The following is a 25912-nucleotide window of genomic DNA, read 5'->3' on the forward strand; positions in this document are numbered from 1 at the left end:
CAACAAGCGGGATTGGCCTAGGGAATTTTAGTGGGGTTTTTAAGGGAAATTTTAATTATTAGGCCATTACAAATATTTCCTTTTAATTTGGTTTTAAATTGATATTTATTGTAATATTGGTTTTATAAGGCTGTCAGCCGCCCTGAGTCCGGTAAGGAGAAGGGCGGGATACAAATCAAATAAATAATAATAATAATAAAGAGGAAAGAGAGAAAGAAAGAGAGGGGGAGAGGAAAGAGAAAATGAGGAAAGAGAAAAAAGATTGAGAAAAGAGAGAGGAAAGAGAAAGGAAAGGGAAGAGAAAGAGAGGAAAGAGAAAGAGAGGAAAGAGGAAAGAGAAAGAGAGGAAAGAGAAAGAGGAAAGAGGAAAGAGAGAGACAGAGAAAGAGGAAAGAGAGAGAGAGAAAGTTAGAGGAAAGAGAAAGAGGAAAGAGAAAGAAAGAGAGAGAGAGAGGAAAGAAAGGAAAGAGAGAGAGAGGAGAGAGAGAGACCCTTTTGACATCTAAAATGAAGATAATACTGCATATATCCTTTTTTACCTTTATTTTATATAACACACACAAACACACACACACACACACACACACATATCATAAAGGTAAAAATGGATATATGCAGTCTTATCTTCATTTTAGATATCAAAAGGGTTTTGCGGCTCCCAGTGTTTTGTTTTCAGTGGGAAACATGTCCAAGTGGCTCTTTGAGTGTTTTGGGTTGCCTACCCCTGATATAGCCCAAACTCTATATTTTAACTGGAAAAGTTGGGGGTCGTCTTATACGCCCAGTCATCTTATACGCCGGAAAATACGGTAATTATTTAACATTTTGTCCTTTCAGAAAAATTGTACAACTCAAATGGACGTGAGTTAAGGCGGGCCCTCTTCTCCTTGAAACAGATATTTCAAGTAAGTGAACATTACCTCTTAATATAAATTTTGTTTTTTCAGAAACTAATGTATTCATTATTATTGCTGGGGGAGAGGTGTTATTATTTTGCCACACCGTTAATAGAGAAAATTTCTAGGCATAATATTTTTATCTGCTTTTTTATTATTTATTATTATTGCTTCTTAATGTCTTTCTCCAACCACACTTAGGATAATTCACAGAATGTTTCAAAGAAGCTTTTAAGTAATTCCTGAGGAAGCAGGGGCATCTGCAGAAGACCCAGATGAGCAATCAATATGGCAGCCACAACTAGGCAGTGAAAACCTATCCCATTTTACACAAGGCACATGCAAGAAAAGGATATAATTTCATCATGTGATTGTAGCACTATCTTAATTTTTTTGACCCAGCTTCAACAAGGAAAATAAATTCAGTGAAAAAAACCTCCATATGTTCTTAACATAAATAGGAAACTTCTTAATTTTATTTAGTATGTAGTGTGGAAATGTGGGAAAAGTATGAAAGGACTAATGAGTAGAGATTTACAAATTGTGAGATTTCTTTATTGTGTCACAAAATAAAAATCAGAATCATCACAATTTTTAAATAAATAAATAATGTTTCTGTTACTTTACAATGCCACTGTGTTGTAAAGTTACTACTTTCATGCACAAAAGCAGATGGATCATTTGGAATTTATTACGGATTTCTATGCAATGTTGTTGAATCCTAAGGTCTTCTTTATGCCATGACAAGTTGTGTGTAAAACTCAAAAAATGATATATGAATCATAAGCCCATTCACATACATACATGCATATGTCCAAAGTATGTTTTATTTTTATACGTAATATGAGCAAAACCAAAGTCATAAGAATTACAAAACTATACACTTGAAAAGGTTCCATTCGGCCATTGAATCCGAGTTTCCATTCCATACCAGATAGATGGCTGTCTGGCCTCTACTTGGACATCTCTGGAGTGCATGTCTTTGACTAATTAGCTTCACCCAGAATTTCTTCTTACAGATAGAGAAGATTTTATTTTATTGTTTCATAACATTTGATTATATTCTGTCTTGTTCTAAGCTAATTCCATTGTTCTGGATCTTGCTTTTTGGAATAAAAGAGAAAGTGTCTTGACATTCTTGGGGTACTAGAAAATGTTATCATTTCTTCTCTCAGTCATCTCTTCAAGGCCCTTACTCTTTCAATCTCTCTCCACAGCACTTTATTTCCTTTATCATCTTGATACTCTTTACTGCCCTTTTCTGTGAATCTCTCTTAAAATATAATGATTGCAAGGAATAATATGTTTTGGTACCTTGAATACATTGAAAGAATGGGAAACTATTTCTTTGGGTATTTGCTCCCATGGCTGAATTGCTCATTATGATTGGAAGTTTCTTCCTAATATTCCATCATATCCCTTCCTATTATTTAAACGCATTATTCTGTGTACTCCACTGAAGGGCAACAAGTCTTGGCCTTTTTCAGATAATTGAAAAGTGCCATATTCCCTCTTATTTTTTTTCCTTAAAATATACTCAGCTCCTTCAGTCTTCTGCATAGGATTTAATTCAAGTCATCCTCATTGGATTTAATTCAAATCATCCTCACTGGTTGTATTTCATTGAATCCTCCTTAAAATGTGGTGCCCAAACTGGAAATGAACCTAGGAATAACAAAAGAAAAGTATTTTTTCCCAGTTATATAGAATAGAATGGAATGGAATCAAATTGAATTGAAGCATAGAGCTGGAAGGAACCTCCAAGGTCTTCTAGTTCAACCCCCAGTCCAAGGCAAAAGACCTTATATAATCCCGGACAAATAGTTGTCAGTTGATATAGCCTATATTTGCATTTTGTTTCTTTTGCTGCTACCATAAATTACTAATTCATAGGCATGTCATCAATACCATTACTAACAAAGGTATCCCAATATATACCTGATAATTTTCAGCCATTTCTTTAACCTAGAGCAGTGGTGGCGAACCTATGGCACGGGTGCCAGAGGCGGCACTCAGAGCCCTCTCTGTGGGCACGCATGCCGTCGCCCCAGTCCTAAACCTTTTCGCTTTAGGCCTCCGCCGCTGTGTGCAAAAAAAAAAAAGTTCAATCAGTCAGTCAATTTCAACTTCTTGCGGGAAAAAAAGATCTTGCAAAGTTGGAATTGATTGAACTTTTTAGTCCCACCCAGTCTGCCGTTATCACCGCAGCCACGTCCACCCAATGGGCCACACCCACCCAATGGGCCACACTCAGCCGGCACTCAACGATGCATAAGTGGGTTTGGAGTTGCAGTTTGGGCACTCGGTCTCTAAAAGGTTCGCCATCACTGACCTAGAGCATTTTATATTTCAAGTATGTCGTCCAGATCATAAGCGATCCCATCTAAAGTTATGTCTTCTGAAAGATTGATTAACATTCTTACACCTTTTCATCTTAGTCCTAAATATGTTATACATATTTATACATATACACACAGAGAGAGACATATGCACACACACATATAAAGGAATTTTGTGATATTCCATCTAATTTGCCTTTCAAGTTTGATAGGCTATAATTGATCATCATTCTTTAAGCATCATTTTAAAGCTAACTGTGCAGTCCACTAATTGTTAAATGCTACCCAGTTTATACTTAATTATTTCTATTTTTATTTATTAAATTTTTATGCTGCCCATCTCCCCTAAAAACGTACGTCTTTATTCACTTGCTAATCAAAATATTCTTTTTATTTGAAATGTTCTTTTGAATGCTTTGTTGAACTGATGAATCACACAAAAATCAAGAAACCATATAAAGTTAATTGACAAGAATTCTTCCTGGCAGATCCATGCTGACCTGGTAATAATCAAATTGCTTTCAAGTTTATTACAGATCAATCTCCTTATTATCTGCTCTAGAATAATCTCAGATACCAATGAAAGCCTGAGTCTTCTGTGGTTCTTCAGATCTTCCACTTTCCATTGTTTGAAGAAAGAAACCACATTTGCTCTACAGTCATCTGGCACTTTAGGAGTTCTCCAGGATTTCTGAAAAGTAATATATAAAATTTGACCCAAACAATCAAGTGGATCCATTCAATGCTCTAAGATGCAATTCATCTGACTCTGGAAATATAAACTTATTTCAAATAAACCAGTGGTTCTCAACCTTTCTAATGCCGTGACCCCATAATACAGTTCCCCATGTTGTGGTGACCCCCAACCACTTATACATCGCCGGGTGCCAGGGGCGTGGCCACCAAGTGGGCATGGCCACCAAGTGTTTGTTATGTTTCCTATGATTTACCATTCTCTGTGTTGTTCTATTTACAAACCCAGTGTTTCTCAACCTTGACAATTTTATGGCATGTGAACTTCAACTCCCAGAACTTCATAGCCAGCAATCATCAACTCCATGGGAGGAGTCTTACTCCTTTGGTGGAAAATCAACTCTACTATCCTGGGAAAGAAACCAGGCTCATGCAATTCAGATTTTGAGCCAGAGATCTGAGACCATGAGAAAACACAAGTCCATATTTAGGTGGCCACATAACTGATTATTCATCATGATTTGGGAGCCCAAGATGCACCACCCAATCTCAGGGAGTGTAGGTAGAATCTGCCCAATATTTGCTGAAATACATTGCACTCAGATTTCATTCTGTGAATGAAATATTAAAAAGGAAAAGAGCAGAAGAAATCAACTTTTATTCCCCATTTTCAAACCATCTTCCTGGAAGTCATAACATGTAATTAAGCACTTCGACAAAGTAATTACTCCATTATTTGAGTAGGCAATCAATTAAGAAGTTGCACCATGTAAAGAAAGAAAAGAAAATTAAACAAAAGAAAAGGAAAGGAAAGGGGACAAGAGGACAGGACAGGACAAGGAACAAGAGAAGAGGAAAGGAGAGGGGGAGGAGAGGAGAAAAAGAAAAAAGGAAAGAAAAAAGAAAAGGAGAGAGGAGAGGGGAGGAGCCAACAGGAGTCAATATTTTCTCAAATGACGATCAAAGATTCATCCACAATATGCAACATTGATCCTGAAGTCCAATTTTTTTCCCACCAGGCAATCCCCAGGCTACTATAATTCAGAAAGAGGAGGGCAAGCTGGCCATTCTTAACTTCCCATTGCTGACCCACCATCTCTCCAGGTTTAAGGGATGGGAAATCCTGTTTTTATCTTTTTTTACACGCAGCAATAAGCATTTTCCCCTTGAGTAGAAAGGTATTCCCAAATGAAGGACTTATTTATATATCCTATTTAGAAACCACCCATCTCCCTCATGGAGTGACGATTGTACTTATACCCCACTTGTATTAATTTTATAAATAACTCATGGCAATGAACATACCTAATATTCCTTCCTCCTCCTACTTTTCCTGACAACAACTACCCTGTGAGGTAGGTTGGGCTGAGAGAGCGTGACTGGCCCAAGTTCACCCAGCCAGCGTTCATGCCTAAGACAGGACTAGAACTCACAGTCCCAAAACACAACAGACCTAACTCAGTTCTTAAAGCATCTAATTCAGCAGTTCTCAACCTGTGGGTCGCGACTCCATTTGGGGTCGAACGACCATTTCACGGGGGTCGCCAAACAACGCAGTCCGCCATTTTTTTTACCCTTTTCCTTTCCCTCTTATTGGCTTTCGAAAGTGCCACAGGTGGCACGCAGAGCCGTTCTTGCCTCCCTCCTCTTTGCGCATGCGCAGCTTTTTCCTATATAAAAGGAAGTTTCGGTTTTGGTCCACGTGGCAGAAGCGAGACAGAGGACAAGCAGCAGAAAGCGAGAGAGAAGAAGTAAAAGCGGTAAGTTTTGTCTCTGTCCTGCCGCTGAGCTTCCTCTGCTTGGCCACCAGACACCCCAGCGGCCCCAGAACACCCTGCCCGCATTTCCTTCCATTTTTTTTAGCCGGCCCAGTGGCTAAAAAACACCCCGCGGCCGCCGGCACTTCTTGTAATTTTGCAGCCGGCCTCCCCCTTCACCAGTCTCTCCGGCCGCCTCTTCTCTGTTCCTTCCGCCCTGACCTTCGCTTTTTCCCTTGCGCTCAGATGCCCTCTTGCAAGAAAACTAGCAAAGTTGCCAGAGAATCAAAATTAGATAAAAGTATTCATCACGCGAGCGCACAGAGCGAGCCAGAGATGAAGCTTTGCGCGTCAATGAAATATTAGTAAGTCCTCCAGCCTAAGCGGAGGGAAGGAAAAGCCAAGAACATGGTGAGAGGGTGGCAAGCGAGCCTCCAAAAAGGACTTTCCAAGCTTGCTGAAACTATCCCGGGGAAGGAAACTGAAGGCGTGCGCAAATCCCGGGCTTTGTTTCCATCCCTGTGGAGCAGCCAGCTCCCTGCTACCTTCCATCCACGCCTGAAGCCTCTGCTGCTTTGGGTAGCTGCTACAGACCCCCCGCCCCGCCCCTGCGACTTCAGGGACCGAAAGGAAGACGGAGGGAGGGAAAGAAACCAAGAAACTTACTTGCCAAGCCAGCGCAGCCGCTGGCTCAGCCCTGGCAGCCAGTCAGAGTGAGCGCATGCGCGCATGCGCAACGGCCCTCTCCCAGTGAATGGGATTAGCCGAGCGTGCATCCCAGCCTCTGGAGCTGCCGAGCAACATTTAGGCATGCTCAGTTGGCTGACCTTCCCCGTGTAAAAAGTACCATTGAGTGGAGGGAGGGAAAAAGGGGACGGGCGGGGGCAAGAAGGAAAGAAATGGATTGCTACCATCAAGAGGCGAGCTAAAAATAGACGCGGAGGGAGGAAGGGGGGGGAATTGCTGGAAGTTAAAGAGACAGGAGCTGAGCTGAGGAGGCTCTCTCCTGATTGTGGACTAATGCAGCAGAAGAACACGATGATCTCCCCACTATAAACTGAGCACATCTAGATTGGTGGTAAGGAATGGTCATTAAGGAAAGAAAATCCCATGGTTACATTAAAATTTATGTGAAGCATCTGTATGTAAATATACTGCACCCTTTATTGTACACAAACTGACAAAGAAAGCCTCTTTGTAACATGTAACATGCCCTGGAAGAAAATATATGTAGGTAAGTATCTTCTCTTTCAGTTTTCTGAAGGAGAATTGGCTTCACAACTAACATTTTTTATTTATTTGGCATTAACAGTCCAAGGTAATTGTCCTGCATTTCATTAATTCTAGATGTCCTGTAGAAGCCACAGTGACCCTAGCAGTNTGGACTTCAACTCCCAGAATTCCACAGCCAGCAATGCTGGCTGTGGAATTCTGGGAGTTGAAGTCCACATGCCTTAAAATTGTCAAGGTTGAGAAACAGTGCCCTAAAGGAGTCATGATGCCATTGTACTATGTTATATAGTAGGTAGTTTTATGCAAATTGCATGATTTATTTAATTTGCATCATGATACTTGACATACGATGTTGTTGGCCCCTTGCAGATGCCAAATTATTAATGGTCTTTCTCTCTAACTCAGTGTTTCTCAACCTTGACAATTTTAAGGCATGTGGACTTCAACTCCCAGAATTCCACAGGGAACTAGGGGATTAGCCATTTTGGATCTAATTCTCACTAACAGAGATGAAATGATAGAAGGTGTTGAAGCCATAGGAACCCTGGGAGGAAGTGATCATGCAGTATTAGAATTCAACATTATGGAAGCACAAGCAATAGAACACAGTCAAACTAGAGTCTTGCACTTCAAGAGAGCTAATTTCAATAAACTTAGAGAGGGCTTGGGAAGGATTCCATGGATGAGAATCCTCAAGGGGAAAACAACTCAAGAAGCTTGGGAAATTTTGAAAAATGAGATAATAAAAGCCCAGTCTAGCACTATTTTTCCTTGTTTGATAGTAAGTGTGGCACATTTGTCCAAGCCAAACTCCATTGCAATATCTTGGCTATATATACGGACAATGTTGTGCAGCGATTCTATTTCAGATGATGTTTTTCTATATAGCTTCAGATCATCCATGTAAAGGAGGTGGGATAATCTGGCAGATGTTTTTGATGTTTGATAGCCATGTCCTGAGTTATTCAGTATTGTTGACAGAGGAAACAGTGCAATAACAAATAGTAGTGGTGATAATGAATCTCCTTGAAATATTCCTCTGTTGGTATTAGCCTCTCACCATTGACCTCCAACTCTGACTTCCATTGTGCCATAGATCTTTGCACAACTTTTCTGATGTTTCTACTGACTCCTGTTATTTCTAGGCACTTGATTATCCAGTCATATGGCAGAGAGTCAAATGCCTTTTTGTAGTCAATCCATGCCACATTCAGGTTGGTCTTCCTTTTCTTGCAGTTTTCCAAGATCATTTTGTCTATTAGGAGTTGATCTTTTGTTCCTTTGGTATTGGGGCGGTTTCCTTTCTGCTCAGGTGGAAAGAGATTGTTTTCAACTAGATGCTGTTGTACGGCATCAGCTACCACACCAGTTAGTAATTTGAAAGTGGTTGGTAAGTGGGTAATTGGCCTGTAGTTGCCTGGTGTTGCCCCTTTTGCTGGATTTTTCATTATTAGGTAGGTTTTCCCAGTTGTTAGCCACTTTTCAATTTTTCTTCCTTGTAGTATATTGTTGAACTGCTTGGCAGTGAGTGGGTATATAACATTTAGATGTTTCAGTCAAAACCCATGCAGTTCATCTCACCTAGTGCTGACCAATTTTTGATCTTCCTTGCTCTTTTTCTACCATTTTTATTGTTATTACTAGTTCTTTCTTGTTTCTAAGTGGTATTTCTTCATTAGGTATTCTTTGATCTTCTCGTTCTTCAGCTTCTTTTCTTTCATCTGTTCTAACTTGCTTGCCTGTGATCTTAACTTGCTGATCTTATTTTCTAGTCTAACCTTCCATTTTTGTGCTGCTCTGTTTGTTTTTCTTCTTTGTTGATTTTGCATCCCAGATATTCAATTATAACTGCAGCTGTGCTGTACATTAGTTGGTTTGTTTCTTGCAGTGAATTGGTGCTTATACTTGATATTGCAGTATTTGCATCTTTTAATGCTTGTGTTAGCTGTTTCTTTGGAACAAGCTTCAATGCAGGCAGCCTTATTCTGTTGTTTTTGTGCTGTTCTAGATGCTCAGTTATTCTTTGTTTCAATTCGTTTATTTCTTTAGTTAGAGGGTTTTGTTCTTCCTGAGGAAGAGGTGCCTGGTTTCCAAATGAGGACAGTTGTATATCTCTGCTGGATTCCTTCACTGCCAACTCCCCCTGGTTTGCCTCTACATTCTGAATTACTTCTGGCAAGGCTTTGATTTCTTTGCCCTGGGTAAACCTTTGCAGTTCGTCCAATTCTGTTTCTGTGAATACTTTATTTCATATTATAAATCGGCGTTGATCTGCTAGTCTCTGTTCTGTTATTTCTGATTCTGGATGTTGTTCTTTCCAGAACTGGTGCATTCGTTTTAGATATCCTCTTCTTGTTGGACTTGATCTGTAGTAACAGATCGTTATTTCTTTGTTTTCAATCACTGTGTATTTGCAACAGGTAAACACCTTTTCTTCCAGTAGTTCTGCAGCTGCTGGCCCTGGTTGCTCAGACAACAGTCCTGAGTCCTGTAACCCATTTTTCACCAGATATCCAGGAACTCCAACATCTAGCACGGACCTTGTTAACCCGGGTGACATCTGAGCCGTTATGGCATTCTGAAATTTACATCTCACCATATTTTTTTATGGGAGAGACACTCTTTGTCTGACTCCTGATGAGACCTGTCCAGTATGGTTGAACCTCTGGCATAACTCTCATCTTCCTCAGAGTGCACAAGCCCCACAACCACGTCAAGGTAGTGCCTCACTGGGGGATGATGATGATGATGATGATGATGATGATGATGATGATGATGATGATTATCTTTTATTCATTAAACATGAACCTCAGTCAACTGAACATTCAAATTGGCTGGCGCTGATGGTTGACACGGGTTGCTAACAGCATCCTAGGTGTCAACCAGGTATCTCCTTAAAATATAAGATGTTCCGAGTAGCACAGTTTTTTGTAACATTGATGGAGTTATTGCAGGAAGTTGCAGTTTCTTGATGTATTTTACAAAGTTTTTGGACATAATTCCCAGTTCCCCGATGACAATGGGTACCACTGTTACACGTTTCATCCATAATCGTGCAGTTTCGATGGCCAGGTTGCGATATTTCATATTTTTTTCCAGTTCTTTTTCTTTGGCTCTGGCATCTCCTGATACAGCGATATCAATCAGCTGTACACTTCGGTTCTCTACAACTGTGATATCCGGCGTGTTGTGTTCCAAATGGCGATCTGTCTGTATTCGAAAGTCCCACAACATCTTCACCCTCTCATTCTCAACAACTTTTTCCACCCTATGTTCCCACAACTTTTCGGACACAGGCAAGTCGTATTTTTTACACAATGCCCAGTGGATTAATTTAGCAACTCGGTCATGTCTAGATTTGTAATCAGTTTGCACAATTTTGCCTCACTCACAAATTAGGTGTGAAACAGTTTCAATTTTACCATTGCAAAGTCGGCAATTTGAATTGTCAGTGGATTTTTGTATCTTCGCTTTCATGGCATTAGTTTGTAGTGCTTGTTCTTGAGCAGCCAGTATTAAGCCTTCTGTTTCTTTCTTGATGGTTCCCATCAAGTTGTTATCACATTTTCCTTCAATGCTTTTCAAATGCTGTCCGTGCAAAGCTTTGGTTTTCCATTTATTTAATCTGTCATCCAGCCGTTTTTCCTTATATTCTGTCTTTGTTTCTGTTATTTTTATAGTGCTCTCTGTTTTCACAGCCTGCAGCAATTTTTCATGTACTTTGATTCACATAGTCATTCAAACTTCGTTTTCTTCTTCTACAGTTTGGTGGATTTGCAATGGTCCTCTGCCCCCTATTTTTCTTGGCAGGTACAACCTGTTGATGTCACTTTGTGGATGTAGAGCATGGTGCATATTCAAAAGTTTACGCGTTTTCCGGTCTAGGTTTTCCAGTTCAGCTAAAGTCCAGTTGATAATTCCAGCTGGGTAGCATATCACCGGGACTGCCCATGTATTAATGGCTTTAATTATGTTTCCAGCATTCAGCTTTGATTTTAAAATTTTGCGGACTCTCCTGATGTATTCCTTTTGCGTTGACTCTTTGACTTTTCCATTCAAGATGTTATCTGCTTCTAATATGCCTAGGTATTTGTAACCGTCATCCTTTGCTAGTGCTTTCACAATACTTCCATTTCCCAGTTCTATTCCTTCTATTTTTGCCATTTTTCCTCATCGCATGGATAGTACAGCACATTTTCCAAGTCCAAAGTTCATTCTGATGTCGCTGCTAAATAGTTGGACTGTGTTGAGTATTGATTCAAGTTCAGTGTGGCTTTTTGCATACGTTTTAAGTCATCCATGTACAGCAGATGGTTTATCTTGCCAGGCTGACCTGAGATGTAGTATCCCAGTTTTGTGTTTCGTAAGATTATTGTCAATGGAATTAATGCGATGTTGAACAGTAGTGGTGAAAGTGAGTTCCCTTGGAAAATTCCTCGTCTGATGTTAATTTCACCAATGTTCTCCCCATTTACTGTTAGGGCTGTTTTCCATTTTTGCATATTTGCTTTCAAAAATGTACAGATATTTTTGCTGATTCCAAAGTTTTCCAAACACGCATTAATCCAGCTATGGGGTAATGAGTCGAATGCCTTCTTGTAATCAATCCACACCATATTTAAGTTGGTTTTCCGTCGTTTTGCATTTTTAAGTACCATTTTGTCAATGAGCAGCTGATCTTTTGTTCCTCTTGATTTTTTATAATTTCTTTTTTGTTCTACCAGATACAGACTGTTTTCTATCAGATGATTGAATACTGAATTTGCCAGTATTCTTGTAAAAAGTTTGAACGTTATTGGCAAACAAGTAATTGGGCGGTAGTTACTTGGTTCTGTGTTCTTTTCTGGGTCCTTCATTATCAAGTATGTTCAACCAGCTGTTAACCATTCTTCACTTGTGGCATTTTGAAGCATTTCATCAAACTGAGTGGCCATGCGGTGATGGAGGCTGATGAGATGTTTCAACCAGTATCCATGCAGCTCGTCCAGGCCAGGTGCACTCCAGTTCTTGACCTTCGTTACTTGTTTTGCAACCATATCGGTGGTTATTACAATATTCTCCATTTTGTTTTGTGTTGCTTGTTTTTGGATATCTTTGATCCAGGAGGCAGTTTTATTCTGTTCCACTGGGTTTTCCCACAGTTCTTTCCAAAGGTTTAAAGTTTTTTCTTTACATGGGAGAACACTAGTTTAGACTTTATTTTCGTCAAGTGACCGGTAGAAGAGGTGCTGGTTTCTTCTGAACCGGACATTTTCACGGTATTGTTTTATTCGTCCTTTGTATCTTTCCATTTTCTTTGCTGTTGCTAATACACGCTGTTTTAATTTTTCCATGGTTTCCGTTATTGTTTTTTCCTCCAGGTTATATTTTTTGTATAAACTATTTTTCAACTTTCATTCTTTAGTTTTCCTTCTTTCAAATATTTCAATTTGCTGACATCTGCTCGTAGTTTTTTTTTATTATTTTCAAGTTGAATTTTCCACTTTGGTGTTCCAGTGGGCTTCTTTTTTTGGCATTTTATAACCCAATTCTGCAGTTATAACGGCGGCTGTACTGTACATTAGTTGGTTTGTTTCATACAGTGTGCTGGATGGGATGGAAGTTAATATGTTGTTCACAGCATTTAGTATATTTTTCACTCGTTTGCTATGCACTTCACGAATGGCAGGCAGTCTTTTTCTTTCTGTGGTTTTTTTATATGGTTTTCAATCTTCTCTTTCAGCATTTTCGCTAGATCACTTAACTCTACATTTTCGAGTTGTTGCACAGGGGAATCTTCACCCTGTGTGGCGGCTTCATCTGCTGGTTGGTCAGTTTGTTCAGGTGTTGGAACAATTTTTCCAGCCTGTTCATCATCATTATTTGTTGTTTTCTTTTTAGCCAGTGTTTCTAGTTGTTGTTGTTGTTGTTGTTATTATTATTATTATTATTATTATTCCCTTCCGATCTGCTTGGGGGGCCTTCAAATTCTTGTGGTTTGTCCATACCTCGAAAGAGATCTTGCTACCCTCTAAAAACTGTCTACAGGTAAACAGTGCCCAACGAATCGCATAAGCCTCCTTCTCCCACACCGCCCAGCGCCTCTCGGTGTCAGTTTCCGGGACATGTAGAGGCATGGCTGGAGCTTCCCTTCTTTGTTCTTTTGAAGTAGGACTGTCCCCACAGCTACATCACTAGCATTGGCTTGTATCACAAAGGGCGCTGCTGGATCTGGGTGTTTGAGGGCCGGCTCAGCTGCGAAAAGCCTCTTGAGTTTCTCAAAAGCTGCTTGAGATTCCATAGTCCAATTGAGCAGCTGGCTCACCTTGGCCTTCAACCCTCCCTCTCCCATTTGCAGTAGCTCGGTGATAGTTAGAGCTATCTGTGCGAAGGAGGGGATGAATTGTCTGTTGAAGTTGGCCAAACCCAGAAAGTTCTGCAGTTGCCTCCGGATTCGGGGAGCTTCCCACTCTAATATGGCTTTCACTTTCCCAGGGTCCATCTCTACTCCCTTGCTTGATATGCAATATCCCAAGTAGTCCAAATTAGTTTTGTGGAAACCACACTTGGCTAGTTTGGTATAAAGTTTAGCTTTCAGCAATTTCCATAGCACTTCCCTCACTAGCTTCAATTGTTCTTCTATTGTCTCAAATGAGAATGTTATCCAGGTAAACCAGTACCCCTTTGTACAGGTGATCATGCAGCACCTTGTTAATTAGCTGCATGAATACAGCTGTTGCTCCTTGTAGTCCAAAAGGCATCGCTCAGAATTGGTAGCACCCCAAGGGACAATTAAAAGCTATCTTCCATTCATCCCCCTCCTTGATCCTCACACAATAATATTCCTCCCTCAAGTCCAGCTTGGTAAACACCTTCCCCTTGGATAGGTGCCCCAGCATGTCCTTCATGAGGGGGAGGGGGTACATATTTTCCATGCAAGCTCCATTGATTCCCCTAAATCCACACACATATCTCAACGATCCATCCTTTTTCTCCTTAAAGAGCACTGGTGCTGTCACTTTGGATTTGGCTGGATAAAACTTCTAACTAAGTTCTTATCCACAAAAGCTTGGAGTTCCTCCATCTCCCCTGGAGTCATAGAATACACCTTTGGCTTGGGAAGTTTTGCCCCTGGTAGCAACTCAATTGCATAGTCTGTGGGGTGGTGAGGAGAGAGCGCATCCGATTCTCGCTCACTAAATATCTTTGATAGGATGCTCTCCGATAGTGCATTAACTTTCACTTTCGCAGCCGATCATAATCTCCTAACTTTCTGTGGTTTCTTCACTCCCACCCCTTTCTTGGCTTTGCTCCTCATTCGCCCCTTGTTGCTTCCCCAGTCAATTGTCAAGTTCCACTTTTTCACCCACGACAACCCCAGTATCATTGTCTCTGCCATCTTTGGGGCTACAATAAACTGGATAGTCTCTTCATGGTCTCTCCACCCTTAGGCTCAATGGCTCAGTCAGACAGGTTGCTGGCAACCCCTCTCCCCCCATAAGTGAGCCATCTACTTGCTTGAATTTCATGGGCTGCTTCAATGGGCTGCTTCAATGGGCTGCTACTTGATCAGCCTGCAGATCAGCCTGCAGATCAGCCTGCAGGCTGATCTGCAGGCTGATCTGCAGGCTGATCTGCAGGCTGATCTGCAGGCTGATCTGCAGGCTGATCAAGTAGCAAGTGCACCCCGAGTTTAAAAGGGCAGTAAACCCCTCCTTGTTCCTGACTGGGATACTACCACCTCCACCTGGGCAGTCAATGGGGTGATGGCACGAGTTACCATCGGATTGTCTTCCCCCTCGCTGTCACTCTCATAAAAGACCAGCCTGTCTTCTTCCGCTTGGGTTGACTCAGGGTCCTGGGCATTGACATGGATTGTGGGGCAGGCAATTGGCCACTTGGTGGCCTTCTTTCCCACATTAGAAGCAAGCTCCAGTAGGGCAGCATGGGCTCTCTCTAGCAATCGGGAGGAGCCCCTCCTCCTCTGTGCATTGGCAAGTGCTTCTCTTGGCTCTGGCAGGGGCAGTTCTCAGGTGCCGCCTGTCGCCGATACTCCATCATGTCCAGTTCCACTGTGGTGGCTAGCTGGTTCTATGCGTAGAGGTCATCAAGGATTCCCCTGGGCAGGCAATTCTGGTACACCTCTCTGCTTAGCCCATCTTGAAACTGGTAGACCCATAGGCATTCTGGCCTTCCTTTCAGCTTCCTGGCCATGCTGCGGAATTCCCGAATGTATTCAGCCATGGACTGGCTCCCCTGCCTAATGGAGCAAATTTCAGATTCTGCCCAGTGGGGTCCCCAAATCTGACCTAGAGCCTGCCTAGGAGTGCCACCATCCATTCAGCAGCTTCTCCTTCCAGATTTGCATGTTCACACAAGTCCCTTCATCTGGGAACATTGCTGTGTGCTGCTCCAGGTAAATCCACACTTGGTTCAGGAAATAGGTGAGTTTCTCCATCCATCAAATCTGGCTTTCAACAGCAGTAGATCACGGTTGTCACAGATTAACAAGTAACCAGGCAGTACCCCCACCACTTACGGGGTAGCATGGGCTGGATCTCCTGCCACGCCAGGGCTGGCTGGGTCTGCACGGCCATGCCTCAGTCCCTTGTTATCCCATGGCCCCCCTGACCTAGCACCATTGGGTGGGGTGGAGAAGGGGATGGAGTCACCACAACTTGATCCATTCCAAGTGCTGTTCCTCGGATGGGGGATTTCAATGGCTCCGTTCCTCATATCTCCATCTCAACAATTTTCTCAAGCAGCTGCTCCACCGAAGGGCTGCAGGAGGCAGCCAGAAATTTATACTCTGCTGACTCTTCCCAATCTGCAGCTCTCTTGGCCTTCCACTTGCTTCTTCGGGTTATCGCAACCCCCAGTGGGATGAGGGGAAACTCCATCTCAGCCACTTTCCTCACACCAACCATCCATTGGATTTTTGAGCTGGTATGGAGGGATCCGGCCACCACCTCCTCTTCTTGCACTGCTGACTGCTCAGCTTTCTCCGCTCTCACTTTGGACCGTGTTACCACTGGCTGAGACCCAGAGTCCACCAGGACTGATCCCAGTGCCTCCCGTGGAAGGACCTGCCCAGACTTTGTGGTAGCATCGATCTTCTTCTCGACCTCCAACATTGCTATGCTACAATCTTCTTGGAAGCCTCTGAGAAGGCTGCATTCACAGTGTACAGAGCTGGTCTAATGTCAGCTGTCTGATTAATGAACTCAGCAGCAAGGAATCTTCAAGGCTTCGAAGTGCCATAAAAGATAATTTTTTATTGAGTACACATCTCAGAACCAAAGAAGCAAGACCAGCTCTGATCTTATCACAAAAATCTACCTAGTTACCAATAGCTTTCCTTAACCCCCCACCCACCAGATGTTCACGCTTGCCAATCCTATAGCTTTGTTTGTTATTAGAACCGTCCATATCTCTGTCAGACACCTGTGTCAGTGACCTTGGCATTCTTGTAGGTTCTCACGTTTGGGGATGGCTTCTTAGATTTCCGTTTTGTCCCTATGCTCTCTACCTCTCCCCCCTGTTTCTATGGCAAATTGAGTAATGATAGAAGTTAGCAGGCAACTTAGCAATTCAACTTTGACAGCCTAATTGCCAGTGGCCTCTTTGGGAGAAGTGCTATACACACACAAAAGCTATAAGCACTTTGAAAGAACAGATTCCTATACTAGTTGCTATGAAATTTATAAAGTTTGGAGTGTGCTTAATGCCCTCCCTTCATCCCATTTTATCAATAAACAGCTTTGTTTAAGATAATAGTAACACCCCCTTTTTCTGGTTAATGCATCAAAATTGAGATAAATGTGTACCTATTACCTAGAATAACACAAGATAGCTCATATCATTTTCAAGGGTGAACATGTGGCCTTCAGACAACTGAGGGAGCTGTTACCCAGGTTTAAATAAAATAACAATACATGTGTGCTTTGTCTCTTGAAATGACATCTCATTCCTTTAATATAATTTTAAAAGATTAATATCTTTTCTTGGCGTGGGACCAGGTTATTTGAGGGACTGCTTCTTCCTGATTACATGTACCTGTCTCATTAGATGTAACAGGAAGGGCATGTTATGGGTCCTATCTGCTAAAGTGTTCTGTCTGAAAATACCGAGGAAGCAATCTTTTTCTGCTGTGGCACCCTTCTTCTGGAACATCATTCTTCCTGAGATGAGATTAGCCATGATCCCAATGCATTTAAGACAACCCTCAAAATTTGGTTCTTTTAACAGGCTTGGGGATCCCAAGTATAGGTTGCTATCCATTCTCCTATAGTCCTTTTTATGTATTTAAATTGTTTTATTTTGTATCATACTTGTTATAATTTGTTTTGATTCTTTGATTGTATACCATTTAAGTCATATATGTGAGATAAGTGATTATATAAATTTAATAAAGAAATAGAAGAGACAATATCAATCTTGCAAAATCCAGCATTCTTAAAATCTTAAAAAGGCATGATGGCTCAGCTGTTAAAGACCTGAGGACTGCATGACAGGGTGAACTCCCATTACTTGCCACGGCTCTTGCCCACCTAGCAATTTAAAGGCATGCAAATGCGAAATTAAATATATGTCACTTTGGTGGGAAGGTAGCATCTCAGCATATAGATGCTGAGATGGCCACATGACCATGAAAATGTCTTCAAACAATGTTGGCTCCCTCAGCTAAGAAGCATGATGAGCACCACCCTTTAGAGTTAGAAACTATTGGACAGGGGAAGCCTTTATCTTTACCTTTACCTTTATACTTAAAATCAGAATATATTTACAAAGAACTATATTTGAATTGCAAAAATCCAGATGGTTTTCCTTATCTCTCTGCTGTCATTTTGTTGCAATTTTTAGCCATACAAAGGAGTTCTAAATTAAAATAATGCAGCTATTTCTTACAATTTTTCTTCATAATGTAGCTGTCACTTTCTACAGTTTTAATCAATCTGAAAATGACAAAAGAAATTAGCTTGCTTTGTGTTTTATGGTATGGAAAGGAGAAGCAAGAAAGAAAATATAGTTATAAATTGGAAAGAAAGTTACTGTGAAAAATAGAAAGGAGATTTGTGAGTACTCTTTGCCAGTCCCTCTGTCTGCAGAATTTATTTAAATTATTTTAAATTAAATAATGGGTCCTTATGTAGAAACCATAACTGGGACTGACAACTCAGTTGTTAAATGAAGCAGTCTGTAAGTGAATCACAACTGTGCTTATGATCCTACTTCCACTTTTCTTTGCTTTACAGACCTGAGAAAGTTATAATTACAAGTATTGGTTGTAAAATTGCTTTTTCATCACTGCCATAGCCACAAACAATTGCTAAAGGGGGGCTGCTGTATGTGCTTAGTGAAACAAGAAAAAGGAACAAGCAAAGAACATGCTGGCTTGATACCATCAAAGCTGATATAAACAACTGAAAAAGCTGTGCTTGACAGGGTAGTGTAAAAAGTACTTGCCTATAAAGTCATCAAGAGTCAGACACAACTGAATGGTTAAAACCACCGCTATTTTATTTGCAGTATGTTAAATAATGTATCATTTGTCTTTTTTCCCCTGTCTTGTCCTTCATAGGATGACAAAGATTTGGTTCATGAATTTGTTGTAGCAGAAGGCCTGACTTGTTTAATAAAAGTGGGAGCTGAGGCAGACCAGAACTACCAGAATTACATCTTGAGAGGTAAAGCTATTAAAAACATTTAGAATAACAAATTTGAAAAGTCTTCAGGTGAGTTTATCTTCAATTCTTATCAAAAGAAAAATTAATTAGGATCTTCAGGATTTGAAATAAATAGCAGAAAATTAAATGAGAATTGATCTAACAACGTTTTACCTGGAATAAAAGCCCAGATAAATTTAGAATATTGATTTACTATACGATTTTGGAATTAACTATAAAAATAGTTTATCGTGGGAAACAGACTTACTTTGACTATTGTAAGTCTTAAGAAAGATAAGTTATTTTGTGATGACTGAATGCTAGAGATTTAGGGGACTAAAATTTCAAGCAAAAGGAGAAAATGATGATTAATACTAGGATTTACTACAACATCAATACTCTCGATGATGGATGACAATCTTCTATGGATAGACTATGTCTAAAAGATGTGACAAAAGAATGGCAGATGAAGAACAATTTTACTTTGACAAGACGGAGAAAGTACTGAAAACAGAACTACAAATTACAGGCCAAAATAATAAATTAGAAAAGGATGCTTTACTAGATATACAAAAGAACTTAAAGGGGAAATACAAATAACAAACCAAGAGAATGACTGGAAAATGTTTGCTTATTTAATCTACAAAAGAGGCTTGTTAAAGTCTTGAAATCTACAGTGGAATAAAGAAGAATTTAAGAGAAATCAAATAATAGTTTATTGACTTAAAGAGTAAGACAGAAGTAAAAAGAAGGAATATAAAATTGGTTTATTTGATTAGGGTTAAAATCATGACCAATATCAAAATAAATTTTTTTTTTACATAGTTCTGTCAACTCTTTATACTGACACCAGAACAGAAAAATTAATGTTTAATAGATAAGGGATGGATTATGGGATGAATAAATATTGGTCTATAACCAATTTAGAGGGTGAAGAGCTGCTTAATTTGTTTATAGTTGTTATGATGAAAACTGTAACTTCTTTATATATTTTTCTTTTTCTTTATTATATTTTTTCTTTTTGTTTTTCCTCCTTTTTCTGTACTTTTTATTATTTTTTCTATTCTGTTTTTCTTAGTTGGTATTTCTGTTGTAATCAAAATTCTTAGTAAAAACTATATTTTTTTAAAAAAAATGTAGCAAATCTAGTTTATAGTGATACCTTTTATTATATTTCTCTATACTTTTCTTTCTTTGCAAAACATCTTTTGCTTCCACCATGTTCATAAACTGCCTAATATATTCTTTAAATGTCTCACATCTAACTTTTTGAGGATTTGAGGATTTTACCAACTCTATCAGGCATCACTATCTTCCCCTTTCTTTTATTCTTATCTTTATGTTTTTTTTTTTAATCCCACCTTTATTATTTTTATAACTCTAGTCTACAAACCTACCTAATTCTCCTTCTTCCAATAACAACCCTGTGGAATGGGTTAGCCATTCTGCACTGAAAGAGTTCTGGGAAAACTCATACTTTCTTATGTTTGACTCATTAAAGATTTTTATTTTTGTCTTATCTAAACAACTGTCAGAGTGAACAAGGGTCTTGATAAATAACACTTAACATTTTTAATAAGCTGATTTGTCTTGCAAATCCATTGGACTTTAAAACTCTTAGCATAAATTTCATATCCTGATGAGAAATATAATAATAATAATGATGATGATGATGATGATGATGATGATGATAAAGTTGGAAGGGATCTTGGAGGTCATCTAGTCCAACCCCCTCTCAGGCAGGAAACCCTATACCATTTCGGACAAATGGCTGTCCAGTTTCTTCTTAAAAACTTCCAGTGTTGGAGCATTAACCGCTTCTGGAGGCAGGTTGTTCCACTGGTTAATTGTTCTAACTGTCAGGAAGTTTCTCCTCAGTTCTAGGTTGCTTCTCTCTTTGGTTAGTTTCCACCCGTTGCTTCTTGTCCTGCCTCCAGGCGCTTTGAAAAATAGCTTGACTCCCTCTTCTTTGTGGCAGCCCCTGAGATATTGGAACACTGCTATTATGTCCCCCCTCGTCCTTCTCTTCGTTAAACTAGACATACCCAGTTCCAGCAACCGTTCCTTATATGTTTTAGCCTCCAGTCCCCTAATCATCTTTGTTGCTCTTTACTGTACTCTTTCTAGAGTCTCAACATCTTTTTTACATCGTGGTGACCAAAACTGTATGGAAGATGTATGGAACCAGTGATGTCATATCTATGTCCAATGTGTTTTTAATTTTGTATTATTAATAAAAATTTATAAATTTTTTTTTAAAATGGCTTATTGTCCACCATTTTGAGGAGGTGGAGGGAGCTAAAATCTGGAAGTACTGTTTTTCAGTGATGTGCCCTATCCTCTGGAATTACCTCCTATTGCAGATTCACTTGTCTCTAACATTGTCTGCCTTATAAAAGCTAAAAATAGAGCTTTCCCAGAAGACTTTGGGGGCCTGGTACCACATATTTTGTTTGGATCTTATTTCTCTTACCTTTTATATTTATTGAATTGTTATGCCTTGTTTTTTAATTTTTTTACTTTATTTCCAAAGGTAAAATACAAATTTCAACAGAAAAAAGGGAAACATGAACAAAACTAAAGACAAAAATGTTCTTAAAAACATACACATAAATTGTCCCTGCAAACTGAATGCTGATAAATATCCATTTGCCCAACTAATTTTGATCTATCTACCTACTGTAAAAAAAACAGTTAATAGTTAAACCCAACAACAAAACTAAACGTCAAAGTCCTTTGTTAACAATCTATTATTGTATTTCACACGCAGAAAGTCCATAACAGCTTCTTTAAAAAAAACTTTTTTTTTACATAATCACCTTAATATTTGGTAAACATCGTGTTGTCTGGGTTTATATTTAAAAAACAATAACAGTTAGTTTCTATAATTCTATAGTCCACATAATAGCTTTACTTGATGTTCTCTTCTTCCAAAAATGTTCTCTTTTGCCATCCTTGAATTAATACAATTCTCACTATTTGGATAAATAACAATTAAATATAGACATTTTTCTAATATTTCTGCAAATAATAACCACATTGATATAAAACTTCTTTTCTAACTGATCATCTTGATTGCCTTATCATAGATCCTGTTTAAAATTCTTATTTAAATTTGTTTTCCCCACAATATTCAAAATATTCTTACTGGTTAAGATTTTCATTACACTTAAGTATTTAGGTCTTTTTCCTCATACTTTTACATTTCTCATATCTTAAAAAAAGAAAAGAAAAAGAAATAAGAAGATAGTATACTACTTAAAATACATATCCTTCTTAGACTAATGTATATTTATATCCAGAATTTTTCTCTTTTTTTTAACCATATTCAATACATAATCTTTAAATTCTATTTACAGTAAATAAATCCAATTATCTAATATTTTAGATTTAATCAAAGCATTTTAATCCATTTGAAGTTTTCTCAAGATCCATTTCACTTAAGTATCTAAAACATTTCTTTTATATAAACCACTCCAACATTTTTATATTTCTCATGTCAAAAAACAAAACACAAAGGGAAAACGAAAAGAAAAGCACTATATTACTTGAGGGGCTCATCCCTCTTAAACTAAAATTCATTTATATCCAAAATCTTTCTATTTCTTTAACCATATTCAAACAGATGTATAATTTTCAAATATTCCCTCTGATAGGTCCCATCATCTAATTGCTTGATTCTCACTTTAGTCTTTTTATTTTGCCAGATATCTTTCCTGACCAATATGTTTCTCTGAATCAAAGAGTCTTTCCCATAGTCTTGTGGATGTTGTTATAGGTACAAAAGACAAATCAGGAGAGATATTTTATATAAAGGTTTCGCCTCTTCATATTCATTGAAATTTTTTTCTTTTCTTTCTCTGTTAATTTTTCTTATCATTTTTTGTCTCTTAAGTTCTCGTAGTTCTCCTGGTAGCTCTGTAATCCATTTTGTCAAATCTTTTTTCTTGTTCTCAGACTTATTTTGTGATTTTAAAGTATAAGTTACTTTTTCCATGTCCATTATTTCCTGCAAGTTTTTTTCCACCTGGGTTGAGTCATACTTCCTTCTGTTTTAGGTTCCATCTTTAAATCTCTCTTCTCTGGTTCATCAGTTGTCTGTTTTATCTGCTCACTCTCTATTTTTATTTTCTGAGAGTTTTTTTTGTTGTAAAGTTAAATTAGAGATGCATTTATATATTCAAAGTTATTTTTAATTTCCTCATGATTTGAGATTATTGTTGTTTGAATTAGTTGCAACATAGCATATATCTCCTCCTGGAAAGTATTTGTTTTTTCTTGGTATATTCTTTCTGCAGATCTCTTCGTTTTCCATGATAGCCAAAAATCAGGATTTTCCTTTCTCTGCAGACAGCTTTAAAGTCACAGTAGCTGCTGAGCTACTGCACAAAACTGGAAACCTCAAGTCCATAACAGTTTCGAATCAACCATAAACCACTGAAGTCATTATCTCTAATCTGCCCAGGATCAAATGTCTTCAATTGATTCTTAATAATGAAACATTTTCTTAAAATTATAATTGGGCTCTTTCTAAACAATCTCATTCCCCAAAGTCATACATCTTTGTTGTTAATATCTCTGCAGCACTTATTGTTCAGAAGGCTTTTGTGCCAGTTGAACCACAGCATTTCTTAACAGTTGTCAGTGCTGCCATCCTGCTTCACCCTATCACTACTTCATGGCCCTCCATGAAATTGTGCCAATTTGACAGATTTATGGCTGCCTTGAGGAAGCGGTTCAAAGAACTACTTGCCAACTAGAAGGTCTAAACTAGGATCAAAACCTTCAAGCATGGAAAGCAGCCCATCTTAGCCTACAATCAAGAGTTCCGAAGCTTGGTCAGCAAGCTGGCAAACTGGGCCCCAAACTGGTTCCGAGGACCCTCCAGGGCTGGTATGTCCTGGTGGAGGAGGTAGAAATCGACCTGGCCAGGTACCATGCCCATACCAATCGAGAACAGTGATGATCATTTGGAACATAAAAACAAGTGTCTCAAAACCTGGGAAACAGTCATCAGACTGCTGACAGCCAAACTCCGGCACCTACCTTCTCACGGGAGCCAAAAAGGAGTAGAAAGGCGCCCACCAAGCCCATCAAGACAGTGCTTAGAGGAGTGGAAGTCATAGAGATCCTCCCTTCAACCAGTGATGGCAAGGGAACTCCAACCAAAGACCCCAAGACCAGAACAGAGAATGACAGCAGAGGAGATGACGACCTGCTAGTAAGTGGCACCATAATGCCAGTAACTATCCGAGTAGAACTAGTGGTGACTTCCTCAGATGCAAGGGTGTATTGACCACTCTACTGGATTCTGGGTGCACCAGATGCCTCATTAGTCCTGACATAGTGGAGAAGCTGAGGATGCATCTCAGAGAACTGAAAACCCCAATAGCATTCTCCCATCTAGATGGGTCAATAGCAGGTGGGGTGCCAGGTTCGTTATGGAGCCAGTAAGGATACTTTCCATGAGAAAAACCTCAGCTTTGTCGTGGCATCAGATAGGGACAGACCCATAAAATAGGGTCTTGCCTGGTTAAGGAATTGGAACCCCTCAGTAGGCTGGAGGAGGAAAATCCTGAATATCCAGCAAAGGCAAATTGAAGGAAAAACCGTGGTGAAAGCGGTCTTATGTCCTCATGCCATCAATTGGAAAACTGAAAAGGAAAAGCACAGCAGCAGCGCATGAACAGGGAAATCTCACTTCCCTAACCCCAAGAGAGTACTGGGACTTGCAAGAAGTCTTCAGTGATCCGTCTTGCATATGCCTCCAACCCATTGGCCATAGATTACACCATTACAATTCTACCTGGAGCCAAATTACCCCAACCAAAGCTCTACTCCATGTTACCAAGGGAGCTAGAGGAACTGAGAATGTTCATAGATAAGAACTTAGCTAGGAATTTTATTCAGCCTGCAAAGTCATGCATTGTGGGAAAACCAGGACCTGAGTCTCCCGGCTTGGTTTCAGACCTCGTCCGGGGGCTAATTCATGAGTTGTCATATGAAGACACCATACCAGGTTTCCTCGGGATGAGATCAGCCCAGAATAGTCTCTGGGGACCTCTTTTATTAGCAATCATAACAAAGCAAATTGCAGGCAGAAGCTACAAGCAGGGGGGTGAACCGGGGGAGGCAAAGTCCCTCAAAACCTTCAATCTCTGTCGCTTTCAAAAATGTCTTACATTCTTATCTATTACATGGCTTATACAACTAACAGTTCACAGTAAAAGTTGCCATTGTGGTTCACATTGGAAGGTCTTATCAGGAAGTGATAATATTATAGCTTGCATAAACAGCTTTCTTGACATGTCCCTTTGTTCTCTGTCCTTACGTGTGATCAGCTGCTAATTGCAACCTAACACGTAAGCACTATTAAGCTTGCTGAAGGTTACAAAATGGAGTAACTTATGCTATATTCCAACATCTCCTCCTTTTTTGTTTTTTAAGCTGAAACCCAAAAGTCTTTTGGTTGCATTTCATACATGCTGGTACTATGCAGATTAAAGTTTGCCAAGTCATCTTTATCTTCTGATTCATTGGTCAGTTCAATAAATGGGTTGGCTTTAAATGTAGTAAATTTTCCTGCAGTTGATAACTCAGGATGGGACAGTCTGTCTCCTGTATTGATGTCATCATGGTCAGCTTCCATAGTTAAAGGATGATATCGTACTGGATAAGAGCGTTGTCATAGAGCCATTACTTGAGCTGTTGCACGTTTTTCCGCTAACAAAGATAAACTTTTTGACATGAATTTTACAAAGATGGGTAAAACACAAGGTATTACTATACAACCTAAAGCAATCATTCCAATTAAAGCTACAATAGCTTGGAGTCCAGGAAGTTTAGGGAACCAAGAACCAAACATTTCATTTTTCAATTTCAATACAACAATTTGTAAGATTAAATTTCCCACATACACCTTCTTCTTTTGCTAACAAATAATCTAAGGCTAAACAATTTTGCATAATATATGTGCGTGAGCGAGCGCTTTCTTTGCTAAATGCTTCATAGCTAAAATGGTTAATTGCTGACATAGCTGAAGAAATAGCATTAATGTTGAGGTGGTCAGAGGGTGGATAATAAGCAGTAACTCTCCATCTAGATATAGCTTTATAGTTAAAGTTCCCATTAAATAAAATTCTATTCAAGTCAGTGAAGTTTTGAATTACTGCAGAAGGGGTACAAACAGATTAAACATATAAAAAGCAAATGTTTCATGTCATACATTTCAGATAAGCAAAATACATTATTTTGTGTGATGTTAGTCAGCTGCACCCATAGATTTTGCTTCATTTGTTGCTCGAATGATTGGTGGCAGCAATGGGATGACAGTTGCTGTTGTCAAAGGG

General features: G+C 39.4%; 1 protein-coding gene across 1 annotated transcript in view; it reads left to right on the top strand.

Moving 5' to 3' along the window:
* Positions 1–842: 842 nt before the first annotated feature.
* LOC107293258 (FH1/FH2 domain-containing protein 3) overlaps positions 843–25912 on the top strand; it is a gene marked incomplete at its 3' end in the record, with an annotated part of 105905 nt that continues 80835 nt past the window's right edge. Inside the window, exons 1-2 of the mRNA XM_015822402.1 lie at positions 843–905; positions 18479–18584. The remainder of the gene's footprint in view (positions 906–18478; positions 18585–25912) is intronic.

The sequence above is a fragment of the Protobothrops mucrosquamatus genome, unplaced genomic scaffold (assembly GCF_001527695.2).
Source record: "Protobothrops mucrosquamatus isolate PMUCROS unplaced genomic scaffold, P.Mucros_1.0 scaffold1553, whole genome shotgun sequence".
Classification (NCBI taxonomy): domain Eukaryota; kingdom Metazoa; phylum Chordata; class Lepidosauria; order Squamata; family Viperidae; genus Protobothrops; species Protobothrops mucrosquamatus.